At 38.4% G+C, this 21,635-nt stretch overlaps 2 protein-coding genes across 21 annotated transcripts in view; both read left to right on the top strand.

The window, feature by feature from the left end:
* Window positions 1–21,635, top strand: part of LOC105670030 (phosphatase and actin regulator 2) — a 324,201-nt gene that overhangs the window by 156,278 nt on the left and 146,288 nt on the right. The gene's annotated exons all lie outside the window — the stretch shown is intronic.
* Window positions 1–21,635, top strand: part of LOC136997134 (uncharacterized) — a 46,147-nt gene that overhangs the window by 5,541 nt on the left and 18,971 nt on the right. The window lies entirely within an intron of this gene.

The following is a 21,635-nucleotide window of genomic DNA, read 5'->3' as shown; positions in this document are numbered from 1 at the left end:
TCGTTTTCGTTACATAATAGAGACCGGATATTTTGGTTGCCGTGCTATATATCTAACTTTGAGCGATATCATCGTAGATTGCCACCACGTTTGTCCGCGACATGAACATTTACAATAAATGCGCTATATATAAAAGGAAATGTAATAATTGTATTGTACGTTCATATTGACTCTCATTAACCAAAATATTTACACATAAATTTGATCTCACAATTTTATTCTCGTCGCAATTTTTTTGCGCGTTTTATTTTATTTTAGCGTCTTTAAAGTAGCGTGTCACGTGTATTATTAATTATACCTTGTGTTTTATAACATTTCGCGATTTAAATATTTTTTATTACGTATTTTTAAAGCTCTTGGTTAATCATAAACTGATTAATCATATCTGTATATTATGGAAGAAATATTATCCTTTTTTGAAGAAATATTATCCTTTTTTGAAGAAATATTATTCTTTTTTGAAGAAGCGGATCCGTCGCTTAATGAGCTCCTTATCTTAGCGCCTAAAACGCGCACACATAACAATGTAAGCATAAGCGATGACCTAATTACAGGACGTTATGTGCCGGAGGCAACATTAATGGGCTCCCAAGTACAATCGTGATGCATTGTGCTATGCACGGCCGACTAAATTTCTCATGAAATCCGCGCCTGGCCCTTTTAGCAGTGTCCTGTGCACGTGTTAATTAGAATTATATATTCGGTCTCAATTCCAAGTGACAAGAAGGTGAAACGGATGGCGTGCTTTATAATTTTCTACGTAATATTTTTTTTTGTTTTTTTATTTAAGAAACACATCTTTGAAAAAAATTTTTTTTTAAATTCTTACAATAGCATATCGATCAGTGTGTGCTGACGTCTTATAGATGTCATTCGTTTTAACTATATTCTTAATTAATGTTTTACGAAATAAGATATAGATCTGGATCTGACCTGGATCTTGCACGTTTTAGCAAACTGACACGGTGTATTTTTAAAGCAAATTGGATGATAATCTGTGGAATAAATAATGATATATGAACGCGTTAAAATTGGAAGAAACCAATTTCAGTCAGTGATACAATATTTCTTCAGCTCGATATTGGCTTTTGACTCGTAGCATAGAATTCACCTCTTGTCCTGAATCTCTTTAAAATTTCATTATCAATATCTTAGGACCAAATAAAATCTAGCATCTTCTTACTGAATATTGAATTTTCTTTCAAAACACGCAGTAAGATTGCTTCGAATTTTGAATATATATCAATGTTTATTTTCGACATGTTATATATTAATAATGTAGAATGTTATTAAACAATTTATTATACATGTAGCATGAAATTTAAATATAATGTAGCTTTAATAATTATTTGATAAAAATTTATTTGCACAAAATATCTCGATTGTTTCTACTATTTATCTCAATTTTTAATTATTTCCAACTGTAATAAAAAATATTTAAGTTTGCTTGATAAATATTATATAAATCTTTTATTATTTTATATTTTAATCTATGTGTAGATATAAAAATAAGGATAAGGAATGGAGGATATGTGTGCGTGAACGTAAATTAGCTTTTCGTATTATAAATAATCCGAATATAAGTAGCAGATGTATCACTCGAGCAAGGTTATCGGGTTTCTTCGTTGGTCTAAACTGAAGCCATAAAAGGCACGTCATTATCCGAACTAGTAATGCGATATCGCCAGGTTCTTTTGGTTATTTCCAACCACAGATTTTACAGAAGTCTTGTGTTTCCAACCTTCAGATCGAAGGCTGACATTGAATTTTTACGCAAAGTTTCCGGATTAATATGGGAACATTATTATACATAAATAATTATCATTGATTACACTTTTGATAGTCTAGCTGCCTATTGCGATTTGAATAAATTTTTTTCCACGAGCTAGCAACATTATGCCAGACATAAAATAGTTTAAATGTGCATTAAATTACTACATTCAGTAATACATCAGTTTATAGCTATGCTCATTCGTATTAGCGCTATTTTGGGAAAGAAATTAAATTTTTTACTTAATTGAAGTAGACTAAAAGTAAAAGCAGTACAGAAAAAATCTTAACAAGTTTTGAGTTTAAATTACATATGAAAGTAGATGCTACGAAGAAGTATATTTAAAGGATTATATTTTTATTTATAGTTGAAGTTTAAATTGAAATGCTTTTAACTACACGCATTGTGTATTTTTGTAGTTACTTTCTTACATGTAGAAATACGATATTCTGACGGGCTTAATGATCTTAGATTTGATAAAGCAAGATAAGAGAAATGTGATAATAATTTCAAGTTTCTTTTCGCGTGACGATATTTTTATTACACGCGGGAGTATCGTAAAAAAATACATTTTTGTATCTTTCATATCTGAGCTCTCTCTCTCTCTCTACCTTTTCCTCTGTGAGCGAACTCCGTCGTGACTTTACTTCAAAGGGAAGTGCGAAACCATGCTTTTAAAGATATTTTGCAGCAGTGGGCGTAATATTTCAGCGTGGTCGCATAGGACGCATTTTTCTCGCGAAAACCAGCGACGTCGCATTGCGTCGTCGCAATCAGCGACGTGACGTGTTCGCGAGTGCATTAGGACTGGTGCAATAAGCCTCTAGCACCTGTTACCGGTGACAGGTTATTCCATAGTGGAGAGTTAAGGGCCAGCTGCCTCGGCGGCAGGTCGTTAATTCGAGGAGAATGCGACGAGAGAGGGAGAGGCAGAACCGAAAGCCGCGGAATCAATGCCACGCATTATAGTATTTACAAAGTATACTGATTTTGATTTCAGTAACCGATTTTTCATTTCCTTTTGATTTGTCGAGAAATCGAAATTTTTCTTTTACCGAAAGATCAGCTTTAATACCAATATGTTCTTAGATCATAAATTTCTGATTTTTATATTAAACATAGAATTGACGATTATTTTATACGCTAAATGTGGATATAAAAATTCAAATCATATCATTCAAGAGATCGAATAGGAAATAGCGCTGATATCTTCGAGGATTCCTAATTTTGCGGCTGCATTTCCGTTAAATCCTTTACCTGACTTATAGATTCTCGTATAACCTATATCCTCGAAGGACCGGGATTAGGGACGGCCGTCATACACCCTTGCATCATGTGCGCTCGATAATGTATCGGGGATTTACAGGGAGCTTGAATAATGGGGGATCCGCGGAATTAATGTCAGACGATGGCTCCCCCGTCTCATGCCATATTTGCGCGCTGTCCACACGGTTTTCTTGGGTTAATTCCACGTGTGTTGGTCCGCGTAAATATTACTGGTCCATCCTTTCGTTGCGCTCGATTCGTCGAGGGAAAAGTGGAAAACTGTGGGAAAGATAAATCCGCAATAATTGACCCCGTTTCGCGCGATGATTTATTCACGGTAACCTTCCACACTGCCGTGGTGCGCGCAAATGAAAAATTCTTTTTGAGCCGTTTATCCATTTCCGTTTTTTGCGATTTTCGATATTTTCGTGTTTGCAACATTTGCCGCTGCAGTCTTTCTTATTTCGACAAATATTTCTCTTTGATTGAAACTCTTGTGAAGAGATTTTTATTTTTCTGTTTTACTAATTAAACTGCGTATTTCTAAATGGCGTGCAAGCAAGGAAGAAGCTTTAAGGAAAATTCTTGGCGCAGCGGCGAAAAGCTTTCGCAAATGTGGCGTCTACGGCGGTATCGTGCTGGATTTTTTCGGATTTTCTTCGTCGCTAAACACTAGAAGACGGGGAAGGGGAGGGTACACAAGGCAGCGAATTACACGTTCGTGACAAGGGCGACGAACGAAAGGTGGGCAAACAGGGAGCGAAGCGTCGTGTATACGCGCGGCCGCGTTCGGTATTATGCGCTGTTCCTCGTTTGTCTCGCAAGCAAGAAACATAGGCGCAAACGGCGATCGATATGTCCCTGCAAACATCGCGGCGAGAGCCTACGGAGCGTTTTCTCATCGTCTCACTCGCCGATAAAGTTGTCTATACTCTGTGGAAAGGATTCAAATTGGCGACGAAGTCACCGAATCATTAATTACCGCGGCAGTGGTTTTGCTATCTCTATAGATAGAGTTTAATTCGTTAGCTTGCATCACGATTCTTTGTTTTTCGACAGAAAAATATGAATTTTTTATTAGTTGTTTTTGTACGATTTTAACGATGTTCAAATGTCAGCGTGAAGTACCATAATTAATGGACGGTAAACACACAGCATTGCTTCTTGTTTGCTTATTTGTGGTCAATGTTGTATAAATATTAAGTGGACATTTTCTAAATATGTTTGTGATAAATATACATTGGTAATTTTTGTGACACAATTTTGAGATTGAAATAGTCGCGAATCGGTCTTATCGAACGATCAAAAGCATTTTCAGCAAGAGTTGAAATCAGAGAAATATGCGAAGAGCTCGCGTAAATTGTTTTTTTTCCCCCAGCGACAGGGGTGAAATAAAAAAAATAGGGTACCATTCGTTCAACTGGATGTTTCTGCTTCGCGAGGCGAGCAATATATTTTTTCATTTTCGAGTCGAGCCGACAATTCAACCGTGGCTAATATCGCTGTACGGTCGATAGTTGTAGCAACAGTCGCGTCTGGATTCAATCTGTTCGATCATTCATTATTTAATATGACTACGGATTATTTGTTTTTTTGCGAATGTTTCTTATTTTTCGCTCAAGTTATCTTTAATTCTATAAGAATAATACAATAGAGGTAATTAAAAAACCGCGAAATTTTTCACTTTTTTCAAACACAAGTTAATATGTACACAGATATTTTCTATTTATATTTCTCTTGCTTGCGTATAATAATATAACAATTTTTATTTTTTTTATTTTTTTAGTTAACTCATAAATAATGCTCAATCAAAATCTTTGCTTTAATATGCGATATGAAAACTTATACGTTGACATATTAATTGATCTTGAAATGGATGTCTTTCACGTTTGATACGATAAAACGAATAGAGACACCAGCGAGACGTTCAATAATTCAAACATTGAAAAACAAAGGATATAATGTGCATATTTCACCGGGAAAGTGTTCGTGTTTGCCTGACTGTGTAGCCACTGTGGTGTAGTTTCCGTAACGTATAGGTTCTCGGTGCAAAGAGACGTCGAGACAGAGTGCACGAAAGAGGGAGACGTAGAGACGGAGAGAAAGAGAGTGGCTGCCTGCGGATCGATATTGACGCAGGGCCGTCGTGAAACCTTACGTAGACGTTGACGACGAAATTCACCCTCTCCGACGCACTCGAGCACGTTAACGTTTCCCGGAATTTTACCCTTTCAGTAAATACGACGTACGTCTGATCTTAATCTCGTGATTTCGCAGCGTTAATCCTGTCGCACCTTTCGAATAATGCTGTCGTATCTCCCGAAAATTTACTTTTCAGCTAATTAATCTCACAGATTAATCTCGCAGTCGACTTTCTCCGAGTTTCGAAATATCCGCAGCATTCGACGTGGCGCGGCGAAACTTTCACGGGTATAAATTTTTAATTTTCACGACTGTGAGACATGCCGCGTGTTATCGCAAAATTATCGACAGCTATTCGTCAAAGTGATTTTATAAAAGAGTTATGGGAAATCAATATCAATCGCGAGTATCAATGTATTTGCCGAAATACTGCCACTGCAATTCATACATCGGGACCATTATTTTCTGGTTTACAAAATCGGTTCCGATTTGCTCGTCTCACGGAAAAATGTCAATATAGCGATATTGCGATGTCGACTTTATCGAAACGACATGTCGCTGCCATGTAAGCGAAAACCTTACTTTCTTACGTCCTGCCAAATTATACTCAATTGCAATTGGACAAAGAACTTTTTGTTTCGAACATAATATCCTACCATTAATTTTACATACGATCCTCATTTATTTTCTTTCCACTCCAATGCGAAGAAAAAAAATATTGAAAGAGGAAGTGGAGCACGCGGATTTCATGTGATGAAAGCTGCGGTCAGAAAATGGAGTTCGGCTCGCGAGACTTCGCTTTCAGGGTCCATTAATGTAACGCAGGGGCGATTTTAAGGATAAAGTAGAAAATTGAATCGCATTGATAACGGCAGGAAGATTCACTTAACGTCGACAGCGATTTAACCCTTTCAGAGCATTCACAGCGCGCGCGACGGCAATTTCGTAGAAGAGATCTGTCTACGAAGAACATTTGAATTTTCAATCGGACGACATTCATTTTCCTCTCTCCTGCTCCTTGGCGTCTTCATATTTACCGCTCGCTGCTGCTCACGGCGACACTCGAACGATGAGAAATTGCATCGATAAAGTTTAATGCAGTTTCAAAAATACGAGCTTTATTTGAGCAATGACCGATAAATTTTTTAAGAACAAGAGTAGATAATTTTAAAGAGTAATAAATGGACGTCACGCGCTTACGCTACTTTCTTGTACAAACACTTCAAAGAAACTTCACACGTCGCGCGTTAAAACGGTGTAGTATAGTTCGTAATGCAATCACACGGAAAAAAAGTAGTGTCAAATCAAAGCTTATATATTCAAATTAACGCGTTCATTGTTTCGTATATACGCAACAATTTATAATCCTCCGATGAGAATTTAATAATCTTAAATCTTAACAATACTATAGTCTTATTTCCATTTTATAATGATCACTTGAAGAATACAATATTTAATTTTACTCTAAGAAAATTATAATCTTTTATTTGAAAAATATGTTATTTTCTATCCAACATTTTTTCTTTTCCATTCAATTCATTCATTTTTAAAATAAAAATATCTTTTTTTTCCGTGCACGTATCAGTTTTACAAACTCCTATATATTTCGCCTATCCTCGCGGCGGAAATGGATTCCAAGGTGTCTGAGAGGAACCCGATGATACTACGTCACGGCCTAATGTGAAGTTTCGACGCGGTCTACCGGGTGGGCGGAAAAAGTTTCCGCGCTCTCAGTCTCCGCGATGTGCCGCTCCCAGGAGTTCTGCGGCAGGCAGGCGGACAGACGGTGCACATTCAAAGTTATACTGGATTTCTATATCTCACTGACACGTGTTCGGTACGCGCCACTTCTGGTTTACGACGTCAACTTCCTTACGAAGCAGCTCTGTTTTTCGCGTTTCCCGGCGCGGATTCGCGGCCATGTGTTTTCCCTTCCATTATTCGTTACTTTGTTTCGCGTCGACCGTTCATTTTCGCAATTTATAGCGGCGAAAAACGATTTGCGTAAGCTGTTTCATCATGTAACGCTTAACACGACGCTTTGCTATTTTTGCTAACGTAAACTTCACCGATATTGTATTTTACAATGCGCATGTAATGGAGAACGAATTTCGAAAGTCAGTATTTTTTTTTTAGAAAAACCGAACAAAACGCGTTACGCGGTGTGCGATAGAAGAGTTTTAATTGAAAAATAGCGATTAATTATATTTAAAAATTTATACTTGATGGATTGCAATTCTACGGAAATATCGCCAGGGGCGTGATCCGAAATAATCGTGTGCGCAGCTGGTTTGAACAGTGAGTTTTGCAATACACGCGAGATAGGAAACACACGCGTCAACTCGACAAAAATATCGATCGCGGTTCCGTGAGAAAATATTTCGTGCGTTCAGTCGAATGGAAAATTTCATGATGCGTGTGACAGACAGGTCCGCCATCTCGGCGGAGCGATGAATCGACGTTGCCCGATCGAATCCCGCGATACAACGGACAGAAAAATGCATGCCGGTGGAAGGATCGATAGGAACGTTCTTCGAACACATCCTTCGCGTGCACGAAATGTTGAATGGGAAATTCGGCGCTATTCACGTGGGCACGGTGAAGTGCAGGGTACACGGTCGTTCGTGGAATGTGGGAGAAAATTGCATCTTCGGTAAAGCGCCCGAGGCTCGCGGAATTCCTCGTAAATTTTCCACGTATCCAGCCTGTGTATCGCACCGCCGGAAGGTCGACGAACTCTCGAGGTTGCCGAGTGCTTTGATGTAATTCTAGAAGGTTACCACTTGGCGCGTTTGACGCGGAAATCATTCCGGTGACCGCAGCGTTCTATCCCGCCAAAAACACACACGCAGAAGTTTCAAAAGGCAACGCTGCGACGCCGTGACGTTTCCGAAGAGCTTTTGTCTCTACGTATGTCACTTCGGATATGAGTTGATTGATTTGCGCGCAAGTCGCACGTGAAGCGTGCGACAGAGTTTCCGCTCGCTCAAAGCTTTCGGCGAAGCGATACCGACAGATTGCAAAGTGGACACTAAGATGACATTACGTTAGCGAAGACCAATGTTGTAAGAGAGGTCGAGACACTTTGAAGACGGTTTTGTATCGTTTAAGAAGGAGAGAAATCTCGTCACGACGTAAAATTAGTCGGTCTTGGGAATTTTTCTAGATGCGACGCGGCGCACTTGTGGTTAAACGTCGGTCAAAGCGACGACGTTTTTTCAGACTTCCCCGCCGGGCGGTCGATGCGCTTTTCGCGTAAATATTTTTTCGCAAAAGAGGTTGAAGTAAATGATGGTGGGCGGCAGTGTGAAATGGGTAGTGCAGAATGAGAGATGGTGGAGAATGTATCATTCATCCCGTCCGTCTGGGCGGAGTCCGTCCGCCTCGCCCGGAACAGAACGTCGAGTCGTAGCCGGAATTTTTCAAGCAGACCGGTGAAATGTTTCCGGCCCATTGTAATCTTTCATGTGCGAGTGAAAAGCTTTTTCTATATAAGATTGACAAATTCCTCCCGCGATCTCTCGCCTGTAATAAATATCAATTACACTCGTTCTTTCTCATATATTCTTGAAATCGCCACGTACATTTAGGCCGCGTGAATGGCGAATTTCCGCAGCGTTGCGTAAGATCTTTCGAGGAAGACGAAAGTTTTCGATTGAAGCGGACGACTAACGCGTCTGACTTTTGCGAACTTTGCGCGAAGTTTAGCTTCGACTCGAGAAGACTGATGTCGTGACACTGAATTCAGTTTTCCTCTCGTATTTTCAAAGATACACGTATGACTAACAATAAGTTTATCTGGCAGTATCGCACATTGTTAAAAATAAATTTCTCGTCTTGTTTGATAAAACTTTAGACTCGCATTTAGAATTGTATTTGGGAGTTCATTGAACCAATTAATCGTAATTGAAAGATTTAGTACAAATGCATAAGTTCGCATTCTCTCTATTTTTGTTTCAGATATGGTTTTGTATACAGTTCACCTTATAAATTATGAATCTCTGCTGCACGGAGTTATAATTAAATGCGCTCATAATTTAAATGAAACAATATAAATAATAATACTGCCATCTTATAACTTATTACGCTTGAATCTACGTGAATTTGAATAGAATTATAATTTTCAGATGCAGAACTATATAATAGTCTCACGTAATAACTTGCATTTCTCTTTCCGTGCTTCCAATTTTCATAGACTTGGCATAAATTTTGTGTGTAGAACATGTCAATTAACGTAGCATTCCTTAATTAGAATCAAGCGGGATCAAAGCGATCTCCAAACCAACACCAAAGCTATTCAGACAGCTTGAAGAGAAATGGCGTTTCGCTTTAGCGCAATAGTTACGTACCTTGTTTATTGCGTTTCTCGCAAGTTTAATCTGAATAAAGCACACAGTCCCGACGCCGAGGTCGAATAATTTGCATTGCGCGGGTCATTGCGGCGGATTTACATCCGGCGGCGCGGCAGGTTAAGAACCCCTGGATTACATCGTTTCTTCGACGTGCGCCATTGCCGCGATAAACTTAGCGGTTTTGCGCGCCTCTTGGTATATAGACGGCAAATTGGAAATCGATATGTCGACCGAGTCTGTACGATATAACGTCGCGTCTCACACTGTGTATGGATCGGCTATAAGCATGTTTGCACGCGCGTCGTCCAGGCGAGGCGCGATCGCTTTGAAAACGACCACCGTCGTCGGAGTTTCAGTTGACCACTTGTCGTTTAAATATAAAGAAGCACGTAGATGATCAGAACGATAGTGCTACACGTACAACACATGTATAACATTTGCATAATACGTCACGAAATGATATGTAAACGCGACAACAAAACCGCACGGATGACGATCGGCTCGCCTGAATTATTGACATGTTTTCTTCTTGCCAAAACATGCCGTAATATTTTGACAATACCTTTAATTCTGATTCAGAATAGATTGTACATTTTATAAGTTATGAATCGAGTTTGGAAAATTTTTTAATTTTGAATATTTTATATGTATTTTATAATTTAATTAATTGTTATATTAATTAATAATTTAATTAATTGTTTTTCGTTCTTCTTTGTTCCAGGTATGTATTTGCAACCAGTTATGAGTGTTCTACAGTTATTTTCATCGTGGATTTCAGAACAAAATGTGAGTACATTTAATTTCAAGAAGAAAAAATATAATATAGGTAAATTTTTAATAATTTGTCTGAAATTAAACCGAACACTTTTTTCAATTTTGCGATGTAAATTTAGCAACTTTTTTATTGTAAAATTAAAAATATGCACGGAAAATTTCTAAAATTTTTAAATAATTTTTAATTATTATTTTTTTGTTTCAAAACCGTATTATTATGCTGCGAAACTTGGATATATAACGAATAATGCAAAATAAAATGAATGAAATAATATCAACCGCAGCTTCGTTTCTATTTACACAAATGCGTGATATTATATATAATACTTTGATTTTATCGTATTTTGTTAAAAACGTTCAGAAAATCAGTGATTGTTCCAATACATATTTTATATAAAATACAGACGCATTGACATTCTGCGATTGTGCGATCACAACAAAACTCGATGCCGCATCGAATTTATCTTTTATCTTTGCGGCAAACATTGAAATTTCATAAACCAGACTTCGACGAAAAATGCAGCGGTAAAAGTTATACAACTAAAAATTTCGAACTTATATTTTTTGCTTTGTCTTTTCGTCATCCAAATGTTATTTTTGAGAACTCGTGAATCTACTCTTAACCACACAAAAACCTATATTGAATTTATATATTACTTTCGGCTTTTGTAAGAAAGCGAATCTGATCGAAAAGATCTCTATTTTAATCGATATCTCTAGTCGATACACCGTGGCGCTATTAGGCGACTAATGAGTGCATTAATGTTCGCCTCTGCTATTTCTGTGATCTATGTTCTTCTCGGCTGGCACTCTAAGCAGCATAGACGCCTACATTTACGTTTCTATTGAAGTCGCCGTATTTTTCTGTGTACGTTTGTAATACTGGAATATACTCATTGTGGCTTAGAAGTGGTTGGTTATTTACTAATTCCTGTCAGCTTTAAACTCGTGTGAAAAAGTACTTCCTCTCGTCTTTTCAGTCTATCAGCGCGTGGGATTTGTCACTTTTAATTGCGGCTTTTTTAATTGAGAATTTAATGTCACGAAGCCATATACTGCGTCACGATATTTTTTGATCTCGGTTTTGCACGCACTCCAACATCTTACACCTATATCTATATTTACCTATGATACTTCTATTTTTTAATTAAACCGCTACGACTTCGTGTTCTTTCGTCGCTGGCGAAGACGATCCTACTGTTTGCGGAAATCACTTTGTTCCTTCCTTTGTAATATGCAGAAAGCCTTTCTCATGATATTCCATTCTCCATATCCAGCCGCGAAATATTTTTTCCTGATTTGATGTTTCCTGGAGTTTCATTTCTGTATTGCCTTTTATGAAGAATGTATGACGTAATTTGCACAATATTTGCAAAGCTACTGTTAAGCTTGTAAAACTGCTATAATGGAATGAAAATGCGCAATCATGATAGCAAATATATATTATTATATTTTACAATGAATCGCAAAAATGGTATTTTAGGTACTGTTTTAAAATTTGATAGAATAAAATATTAATGTTAAATAGCTAAATATCTCTGCTTCTATTAATTTATACGATAGCCTATGATTTATAATAGGATATAATTGTACGTCGAGCTGTCACGGAATGAAGATAATCCGCTTGTAGACACGTATTCATGTCGGCGATGACGAGATATCGGACAATACGCGCAGAGATGCAATTTAATTTATTCCAGTTAATTCATTCAAGTCGAGACAATCAACGGCTGCTTGCCTATCATCATCATATCTTCGTAGACTCATGAAGTTGACGAGTGCTTTCAATTAATTTCTTAGCTCGGAGATCAGTGCCGCGAATATCCGCGTGAAGTTCTTTAAATATCTTTCCTGCATAAGTAGGTCGTTTGAATCGGATTCTGCGGTAGAGAGGAAGTATTTAAATGAAAAGACCGAATCAGAGTCACCTTTATTGAGGAGACCTTCTTGCGCGGATAAAAATCTCATACTTTCATAGAAGTTTAACCAATATCGCATAAATTGTAGAAGAAGTTCAGTTCCCCTTTGAGCAATTCTTACTTTTTTTTTTTCACAGTGTTGATGAAAAGATTCCGTAATCAAGCGCGATAAAATTGAGAAGAAAAATACTATTTAAATGAATAAAATTAAACATTGGAACGAACAAAGTTCCGTATTTGCTTGATTTAAAGTGGTCAAATTTTTTAGATAGGCTTTCGGCACAAAATGTTTCCATATCTGTGCGCTTCTAAAAATCCGAGAATTGATGAATGAATGTGAGTCGCGTTTGAAATGACCACGGGCACTTGTGGAGCGATTGTTGAAGGAGTATCGAGCTTCTGACGCGTCGGTCAGCCACCTTGGAGGGCTAGCGCGCCAGGTGCATGGTCGCGGATAGGTGTACGGACTCGTCGGCGGTGGGTCGGTATAATCTACGGCGGCAGTTGCAGCTGCAGGAAGAGAGGGCCAGGGCACGGGGTGGAGTGCCAGCCGGCGGCCCGTCGAGGGGTTTGAGCTCGCCCCGATGGGGGGAAACCAGCGCGCAAAGGTGGCGTCGGCGTCGCGACGCCCGGAGAGAGTCAGTCACCAACCGACCTCAACGCGCCGCGTAACCTCACTCCGACCTAGTAAAGCGCGCCCGTTCGCGCTCGGCGACGCACTGCTGTGATTTCGTTAAAATCCTACGACGTTCGCGTTCGTCCATCGTTCATCGTCGTTGCGTCACAATCAGTCGTTCGTGAAATGATGACGCGCGTCGAGAGATTGGCACTGAACGCGAATCGCGCCATGCTGAATCGAGTACTCGTGGTGCGCTCCGAGGAGTGACACGCTCGACGTCCAGTTGTTCTCGCGCTCGAACTCGCTTTTTTCAGGGAAAAGGAAGTTGTTTTGCGCTAACGTTCGTGGCGAGTAAGTTGAGAAATCGGATTCAAAGCTGAATTACGTGCAATATTGAGTACAGCAATATTGAACTACGTATTTGCAACGTGAACTTACTACTCTTTGACCTTTTCTTTCCATCTGTGCGATCGGACGTGATTCTCGAAAATGCGCGCGGGGATTTTACTCTTTCGCGACGAAGGACCGCAAATGGCATATGGTGTCGCCTGGTAGCTCGAAGTGGGTCAACATTTCCCTCTCAGTTTACCCGGCGATGATGCTACTGGCGATCGCCGTCTCAGCTGGTACCAGTCGTCGATGATTTCGATGACTCGGATTCAAGTGTCGTAGATGAGTGTCTTGACCGAGCGCCATGCGTCGACCCGGGTATCCGCGTGACCCGGCGACCCAACGTAGCAGCATAGCTGAGGTCATTGAGTACCCCGCCCGGATTGTCAGAGAATTCCTCGCGTCTTATCTCTCGTCTCTTCTCGCGAATTGAGATTTTGTACACAGGAAAATTGGAACAAGACGTGATCAAATTTTTATCGAATTTGTCCGAGTAATATGAAAGAAAGACGCGTGCAAAGTCAAATTGCTTGAATCTCATTTGCTTCCGCTATTGGTTACCACGCGATTTCATCCGCATTGATCGGAACAAAATGTTACATGTATAAAAATTGTATAAATTTTCTTTGAAAGGTGCCCAAAGCTGCACCTATGTGAACTTGGCACCCGACTTTTAATAAATAAAGTTTTAAATAAGTAAAATGATAGTACTTCGTTTGTAGTTGTTTGTAGTAAAAATATTTTCGTTTGTAGTAAAAATATTTTTGTTTGTAGTTCAACCCATTATAAAAAAAAAAATGTTTAAAAAATGACTGTCACCCGACTTTAAGATTTTTCAAATCCGCTTCTTCCACGTGATTCAGAATCGTTTGTAGTTGTTTGTAGTAATTTTCCTTTTGTTTGTAGTTGAATAGTTTAAAAGTTATAACATATTTGCAATAAACAAATAATGTAACTTTGTCAATTTTGAAGATTTTTCAAATCCGCTTCTTCCAAGAAAATCACTACAAACAACTACAAACGATTCCGAATCACGTGGAAAAAGCGAATTTAAAAAATTTTTAAAATTGACAAAGTTACATTATTTGTTTATTGCAAATATTTTGTAACTTTTAAACTATTCAACTACAAACGAAAGGAAAATTATTACAAACCACTACAAACGATTCCGAATCACGTGGAAAAAGCGGATTTGAAAAATCTTCAAAATTGACAAAGTTCACTCTTGACTAATTGTTTAAACAATCATAATTTTGAAACGGTGCAACTACAAACGAAAAGAAAATCACTACAAACAACTACAAACGATTCCGAATCACGTGGAAGAAGCGGATTTGAAAAATCTTAAAGTCGGGTGACAGTCATTTTTTAAACATTTTTTTTTTATAATAGGTTGAACTACAAACGAAAATATTTTTACTACAAACAACTACAAACGAAGTACTATCATTTTACTTATTTAAAACTTTATTTATTAAAAGTCGCGTGCCAAGTTCACATAGGTCAAAGCTGCGGATAAAAAATTAAATTAGATATTTATAGATACGATGTAATTTATTTCTCGAGCAAACTTCTTTAATGAACGGGTTAACGTTTTCACAGCATCAAGTTACGCTAGACCGCGTCGTTTTACAATGTCATGACCGCCGTTTACTATCGCGCCAGTAATTCATCCTTTATACGAAGTGTTCCGACAGTTTTGCGTTCCTTATCGGAGTTTGGTCACCGTCGCTGCATCCTGTTGATAAGCCAGTGTTTACGTTGCACATACGTTGCCCGAGCACGTGCTGAAATATCGAGTACGAGATAAACAAATCGGAGCGACTTCGTGATCATTCTCGAATTTTTTTCGCAAAGAAATGCAGTATTAACCGTGTCTTGATCATTATTTTTCACAATGACATTTTCGACACAACAATGCTGAAGCGTCGGCAATATCTATAAAAAGGCATATATCGGATGAAACAACATTTTGGTCTTTACAGTTGCGTTAAATAATATAATGAATAAATATTAATATAAATAAAGTATTAATTTAAAGAAAAAATAATTTTATTTATTAACGATATTTTTAAAAGCCTTGTTTATCCGATATCGCTGCAATTATTATAATTGTGTTTATCCGATATTTTTTTTACTGCAGTATAGTCGAAGGATCGATAAATTGATATTCTTCGTGCGCGCAACCCCATTTGCGACTGCTCACGCAATTACATCGTACGTGTTCGACGCATCGACGAAATTTAATCTCCGGATTATCTCGCGAGTGCACCGATCGGACATCGGTGATTCTGATCGTGCGAGGATGCGCCGGCGTGCAGCGTGGACGAGCACGCATGCTGCCGGGAAGCACGCGACGACAACGGGCCAGTAAATCCGCGCCACGGAGTCGGTGACCTCTCGACCAATAGCAGTCCAGAGGAGTGTGATGTTTGATGCTGCAGTGGTGTTTTATGCGGCGACGACGAAAAGGTGTGCACTTTTCCCGCAGTATAACCGAGACGCTAATACGTTCTCGTAACCTGATTTCATTGACGCTGCTCGACTGCGGATGCAGTTGTAACGCGTTGACCACCATTGCCCTTCTCCTCCTCCACCCTTTGCCCTCCCCGGTTCTTCTTCTCACCCGTCATGTTTATAACGCGAACCTTCCGCGATTTCCCAATCGTCATTTCGTCTCACATTCATGCATGAAGACAAATGTTAGAAGAAATACGACGTTCAAAGGAACGGTTCTTTGTCGTAGGTGTTAATTCGATTTGCCTTTGACTCCGGCTCATTTTGTTTGTGTTTTAGCTTTGCTTATTTGTATTAGTCTATCTGTATACTGTATATCTCATCTTGAAAATGCTGCTTTGTTAGTGTATAGTTCAAGGACTAGATTCATAGTGAACTTAAAGTTGAATGATCGACGTGTCTTGTTAGACATTCGCATTCGACAATCCGCGTCACCGAATGGACGACTTAGACACCGGGTCGCTCGTTATGGATTGAATAAACCGGGAAAAGCGTTTAATTGTCGGTTTAGGCTCGGCACAGAGTATTACCGTGGAAGGCTCGATCGATTTCCAAGTGGAGAGCTTTCCAAACGGCCGAAAGGAGGAGCGCGGCGACGACGATGGGCCGACTTGCTGGAGCCCGTCGGGGTACTTCATCTCGTGGGTGAAGTGCCGACACGAAAGCGACCGGATGATCCAGCCAATAGTCCTGAACGGTTCCACTTAGTCTAACGGGCGATTCGTAAAACAGGTATCATCGAGCCGATCTGTTAATGGTGATCTTGTCCCGCGCGCGACACTTTGTTCTTATTGTCAAATCGTAAACGCGATATCGCGGCGGCTTAGCCGCCGATAAGCCGATAAGTCGCTCGTCAATTGCGGGGGTGTCCTTGATTTTCTAACGTGAAATTATCACGTGGCGCATGTGAGACGCGGCGTGCCAAACGCATTTGCCGTTGCGTCGCGTTACACGCTCGGATTAGCGTGCGATACAATATGGCGCTGTCGCGGTTATCGATCTGGATATTCTAATTTGAATTACGTTCTCGTGTGACACACTCGCTTCTGCACACAGAGCTTCGGCTGTAATAATGGAAAGTTCGGAGTATATGGTAATGTCGTAAGATATATATATATAACGGTATATTATTCGCAACTAGCGTTCCGTTTTTGGAATAAATTAAATCAATATGTACATATACAATATTTGTATACATTAAGCAAATATTGAATGATAGGTACACCAGTTAGTTAATTAACGTTATGAATGAATGTCACATATTGTAGATATATATATATATAAACACAAAATACAAGAACTATTTTTTAAGAGAAAGTGGCGAACTAAGGAGCGTGCCCGCTTATTTTCACCCTTGCGCTAATTAGCAAATAAACATGCGGTTTAAACGTGTGCGTGACCATTGTCGTAAACAAAGAGTTCAAACATTTGCGCACAACAATTTTATCTAAACTGGCGTGTAGAGGCGTAAAATTTTATTATCCCGACGCCATAAACACGACAGTTTTTATTTTGCCGTCGAAACAGACGCTATTTCGTATCTTCGCGTAAAATTTCGCTCATATGCCGCAATGCCGGTCCGCAACATCGTTCGTTATTTTTTTTTTCTACACGTAATTGCGATTGAACATGTATATAACTCGGTTCGGTTAAATACAGCAAGATTAAAGCTACCGAATTATCGGATTTTGATTATCGCGCTATTTTAACATTTGATTATCGTGCTATTTTAACATCGCTACTTGATTAAATCCACTTCGGCTAATAATGTATCCGCACTTTGTGAATTTTCTCTCCTTCAATGTCGCTACATTTTCATGCGCGCCAGGGGTTATGCACGACTCAGTGGCGTGACCTAATTTTACAATCAATGCTTTCAAGATCTAAGGGTCTGTAAATGGAATTTCACACCCCTTTCCGCTGCTGTCGCTAAAATAGCCGCACGCTGGACCTCTTCGTTAAAATTTTGCAATAAGGTTGTTACATGGATGCGAATATCTCTATATATGCACACAATATAATAATGCATTGTATCATTCAATATTTTTCATCATTTGTCAGAATTTTCAACGTACTTTAAATTTCAATTATTGCAGAAAAATCAAACATGAAATTTTTGCCTTTGTTTAAAAATTACGAACAAATTGCGAATGTTTTTAATAACGCAAATAAAAGTTGGTTATTTGACCGATGATTAATATTGATGATAAATTTTTAAAAACTGATGCCGTATCTATTTTTCGATTTTAATTTTAGTTTTTACTAAATTACAATTTTCCGCTGTACAAACTAATAATCATCTTTGTTTTTGTTTTATTTTACGATTATGTAAATACGTCTCGTTGCTTATTCTGTTTATTTCAAGCCTTTCGTGCCTTCGGTCTACTAAAAGAATAGATGGTCATTTCAAGGATAGTCGATTACGATTAGTGCTCGCATAGACGAACCGGAAGAGACAGTTGTTTCGTGCGCTTTCTCGGAAACGACGTTCTACGATACTTTGCGGAAAGGACTTTTAGACCGTTTAAATTCCTAGGAAAATGCTTTCAGAGATATATATTGTCCTTGAATATTTGCGCACTTGAATACCTAAAGTACTTTGGAGATTGCACAGTTGTAAAAAAGTGCATTATAGAAATACGAATAACGACTATCCAAATACTGTAACCTGTAACTAATGTATTGAAGAGGAAATACAAAGTGTTGTTTGATTCTTTTCATGCGGAAACTATAAATATTAAAATTAAAAAAAATTTCTGTTTTTCAAGTTTTGCAGCGTAATTCAATAGTTTAATAGTTTCATGGTTCAATACATACAGTTCAACAGTTTTAAAATAATTTTTAAATAAAAATTAAGTAGTGCAGTGAATTAAATATCTGCTAAAAATAAAGCAATTATAGCAACGTTTTCAATCGTAATTAAAAAAAGCTGAAAATTGAGATATAAAAACAAAACAGCAGCATCAATTTTCCCGAATTTATTGCTAACATCAATCACCGGTAAACCAATAAGCTAATTGGCATTTACGCTCATTATAAATAATGCGGCTTGTCTAGGCGGATAATAATATTTGCATTCATCCACACACGAAACGAGTGACATTGACGTAGTTCAACGACGGTATAGCTAAACATCGAACGGATTACGCATAAGTCCTTGCATCCCGTAATAGACAGTCGCTGGGATACCGCTGCGGAATGTACGATATCTCGGGAATTTTAGTTAGCGAAATATTCTCCATCCCCCGTTCGAATATTCCCCCGAGTTCTCTCGCACACACGTGTCTCAGCTGTACAATGACTGCTATATCATATGCATTTTCCGATAATCAATTCTGGATTAGTGTTAACTAACCTCGGTCTAGCGATTTTGCCATCCACTTCTAAATTCTATTCCCGCTTATGCAGATAGAGGAAGGAAATTGAATAAGCTAAAATTAATAAGCTTAAAGTGAGCGCTGATGCAATTAGGTTCTACAATTAATATGAAATAGTTTCTAAAATTAGCTACGATAGCTATGAATTTGTTACAAGGACATTGTTCCTTTTCTGTGGAATCTTCTTCGAATTTCGACGAATTTGCGTTTTCGAGCAGACCCGTTTCGGCGAAACGGTGAAAAGACGTTCGTTAAGATCACGAAGCGTGCCCGCTCGAGTGGTGGCAATGGACGCTTTTTAAGAACACCTTTCTCTCGTTTGCTCGTCTCGTCATGGACTGTATGTACGTACCTCGTCGACCTGTTGTCGAAGGCCAAGCACAAAGCGGCCGCGCCGCCGTCGTTTCCGGGTCAAAGTTCAACGAACGTACTCCGCGTCCCGTGCCGTGACATTCGTAACGCGCGGGGGTTGCCGCCATACGTATGTGTACATACGTACGTATGCAATAACAGAGAAATACGCGCGCGTTTCACGACTCATCGGTGAGTCCTTGTGTAAATCTCAGAATAGATCAAAGGACCGTTTCTAATATACATTACTAGCTTCGCGATGCGGGTAGGGTGACGTATTTTTCAATCACGCCGGTGTCTAGGTCAATACTTTGCTTTTGCTTTAAAGATTTCTTTTTCATTCTTTCATGATGTGTTAAATAAATTATGTGACGTTCGATATTTTTCTTGCCTGTGACGCTTTTAAATTCTTCCGAGTGATGCATAATCAGGAAGAATGAAATTATTAAAGAAAATATATATTTAAGATGAACATTTGATTGAAGATAATTTCGAAATTGCATACAAGTATTTTTAGATTGAGCGTGACGAAATCTCATGAAAGTTCCGAACCAATCTCTGGGGATATTCTGTGAAATCGCCTTGAGGCGCAATAGATTAGCGAGTTAACAGCCGATTAATTTTGAGGATCCTCGAGGATGCTCCGCGTACGTCACGAGTCTTACGTCATCGGCCGAGGTGTAGGTAGGTCAGCGAACTGCGACCTGGATTCGATGGATAGATTCCACGCATTATCTGACGACCGCGGGGCAATTCGGTATTCATCGATCCGAAACGCGAGCGTATCGATCTATCGACTTGATTTCTTGCGTACTTTTTTATAACGCGCAATGTAACCTGGTATAAAAATTAAGCAGCTTGCGGCGTTCCATCAGTTAACTTTTCCATAAAATCTATAAAGAGCCGCAGGCCTAGATTCCATTAACTATCAGATATCTGTGCACTTCATCATATTTTTATTTTTTACTCCTATTTTTTATTTTTATTGTCTTTCTTTTTATTCAAAATACTTTATCTGTAAAATATAATTTATGCAAGAAGTCAGACGGAATTTATAGGAATATTAAAATATTCAATAAAATAGTTATTCTCGTCATGAAAAATTTTGCCCATACTTATTTATGAAAATAATTAGCAAAGTGTAAAAAATGAAGAAAAAAAAAAGAAAAAAAACCAATTTGCAGCGCTTACGATATTAAAAGAAATTGTTAATGAAATAAATAACAAAGGGAATTTGTTTTAACCCTTTGATATTTAATTCAATATGTATACATTTTTAAAACAATATGAAAATTTAACACAACGCGCTTGACACTTAATCACTAATACATTTTACACGAGAACTTCTGCTTTACACAAAATAGAAAGAAACAAAATATGAATCGCAAGGCGTCTTTTTTCGAATGTTGATTAGTTATGAAATGAATGCATATATTGTTCATTATTTCCGCGTTTTTTTTTTTTAATTGGTTACTTCTAAACAAAGCAGTAATGTATAACAGTCGCGCGATAGGTGCCGATCAGATATAATTTCAAGCTGCAAGAGATACGAGGATTATACAGGTTCAATTGCAGTTTAATTCAGAAAAGACCAGCTTGCTGAAACGCGCAATCCCGTTCCTAGTTTCCATCCGTTGATTAGTCTCTCTTCAGAGCTTGCTTTGATCAGGACGCGGTTTTCCGGATAGAACGGAAGTCGGGGTTTGAATCGATTGATATCCTGCTATTACGAAAATTTCACGACGAAGCGCCATTTTATGGACCTTTCATGATTTTTTGTGCCGAAATGTATCTTCCTTAAGTTTTTTTAAAAGCGCTGGAAATGTTATTAAATGAAAAGTAAACATTTATTTATTTTTAAGAAAAAAATCAAAGATTAATGCGGTAAAAGAATTATTTATTCATTTATCGGTAATTTTTAATTACAATGTGAAGTATATTGAATGTAATTAATTAATGTGAACACAAGAAAAATAATATCGTGACATTTACACTTTCCTTCCATTTTTCCAAAATTGATGCGCGTTTTAACGTGTGTTAAGCACTTTATTAAGCGTGTGCTCGAACATACGGGACCCAGGTCAATCGATTAATCGCCTGTATTTATGGTTCGCCACCTAAAACGGCTTCGATCATGAATGTGCCCTCCTTGGCCTC

The sequence above is a fragment of the Linepithema humile genome, chromosome 1, assembly GCF_040581485.1.
Source record: "Linepithema humile isolate Giens D197 chromosome 1, Lhum_UNIL_v1.0, whole genome shotgun sequence".
Classification (NCBI taxonomy): Eukaryota; Metazoa; Arthropoda; class Insecta; order Hymenoptera; family Formicidae; genus Linepithema; species Linepithema humile.
Note: the sequence above shows the minus strand (reverse complement) of the source record. Positions and strands in the feature narration are given on the sequence as shown.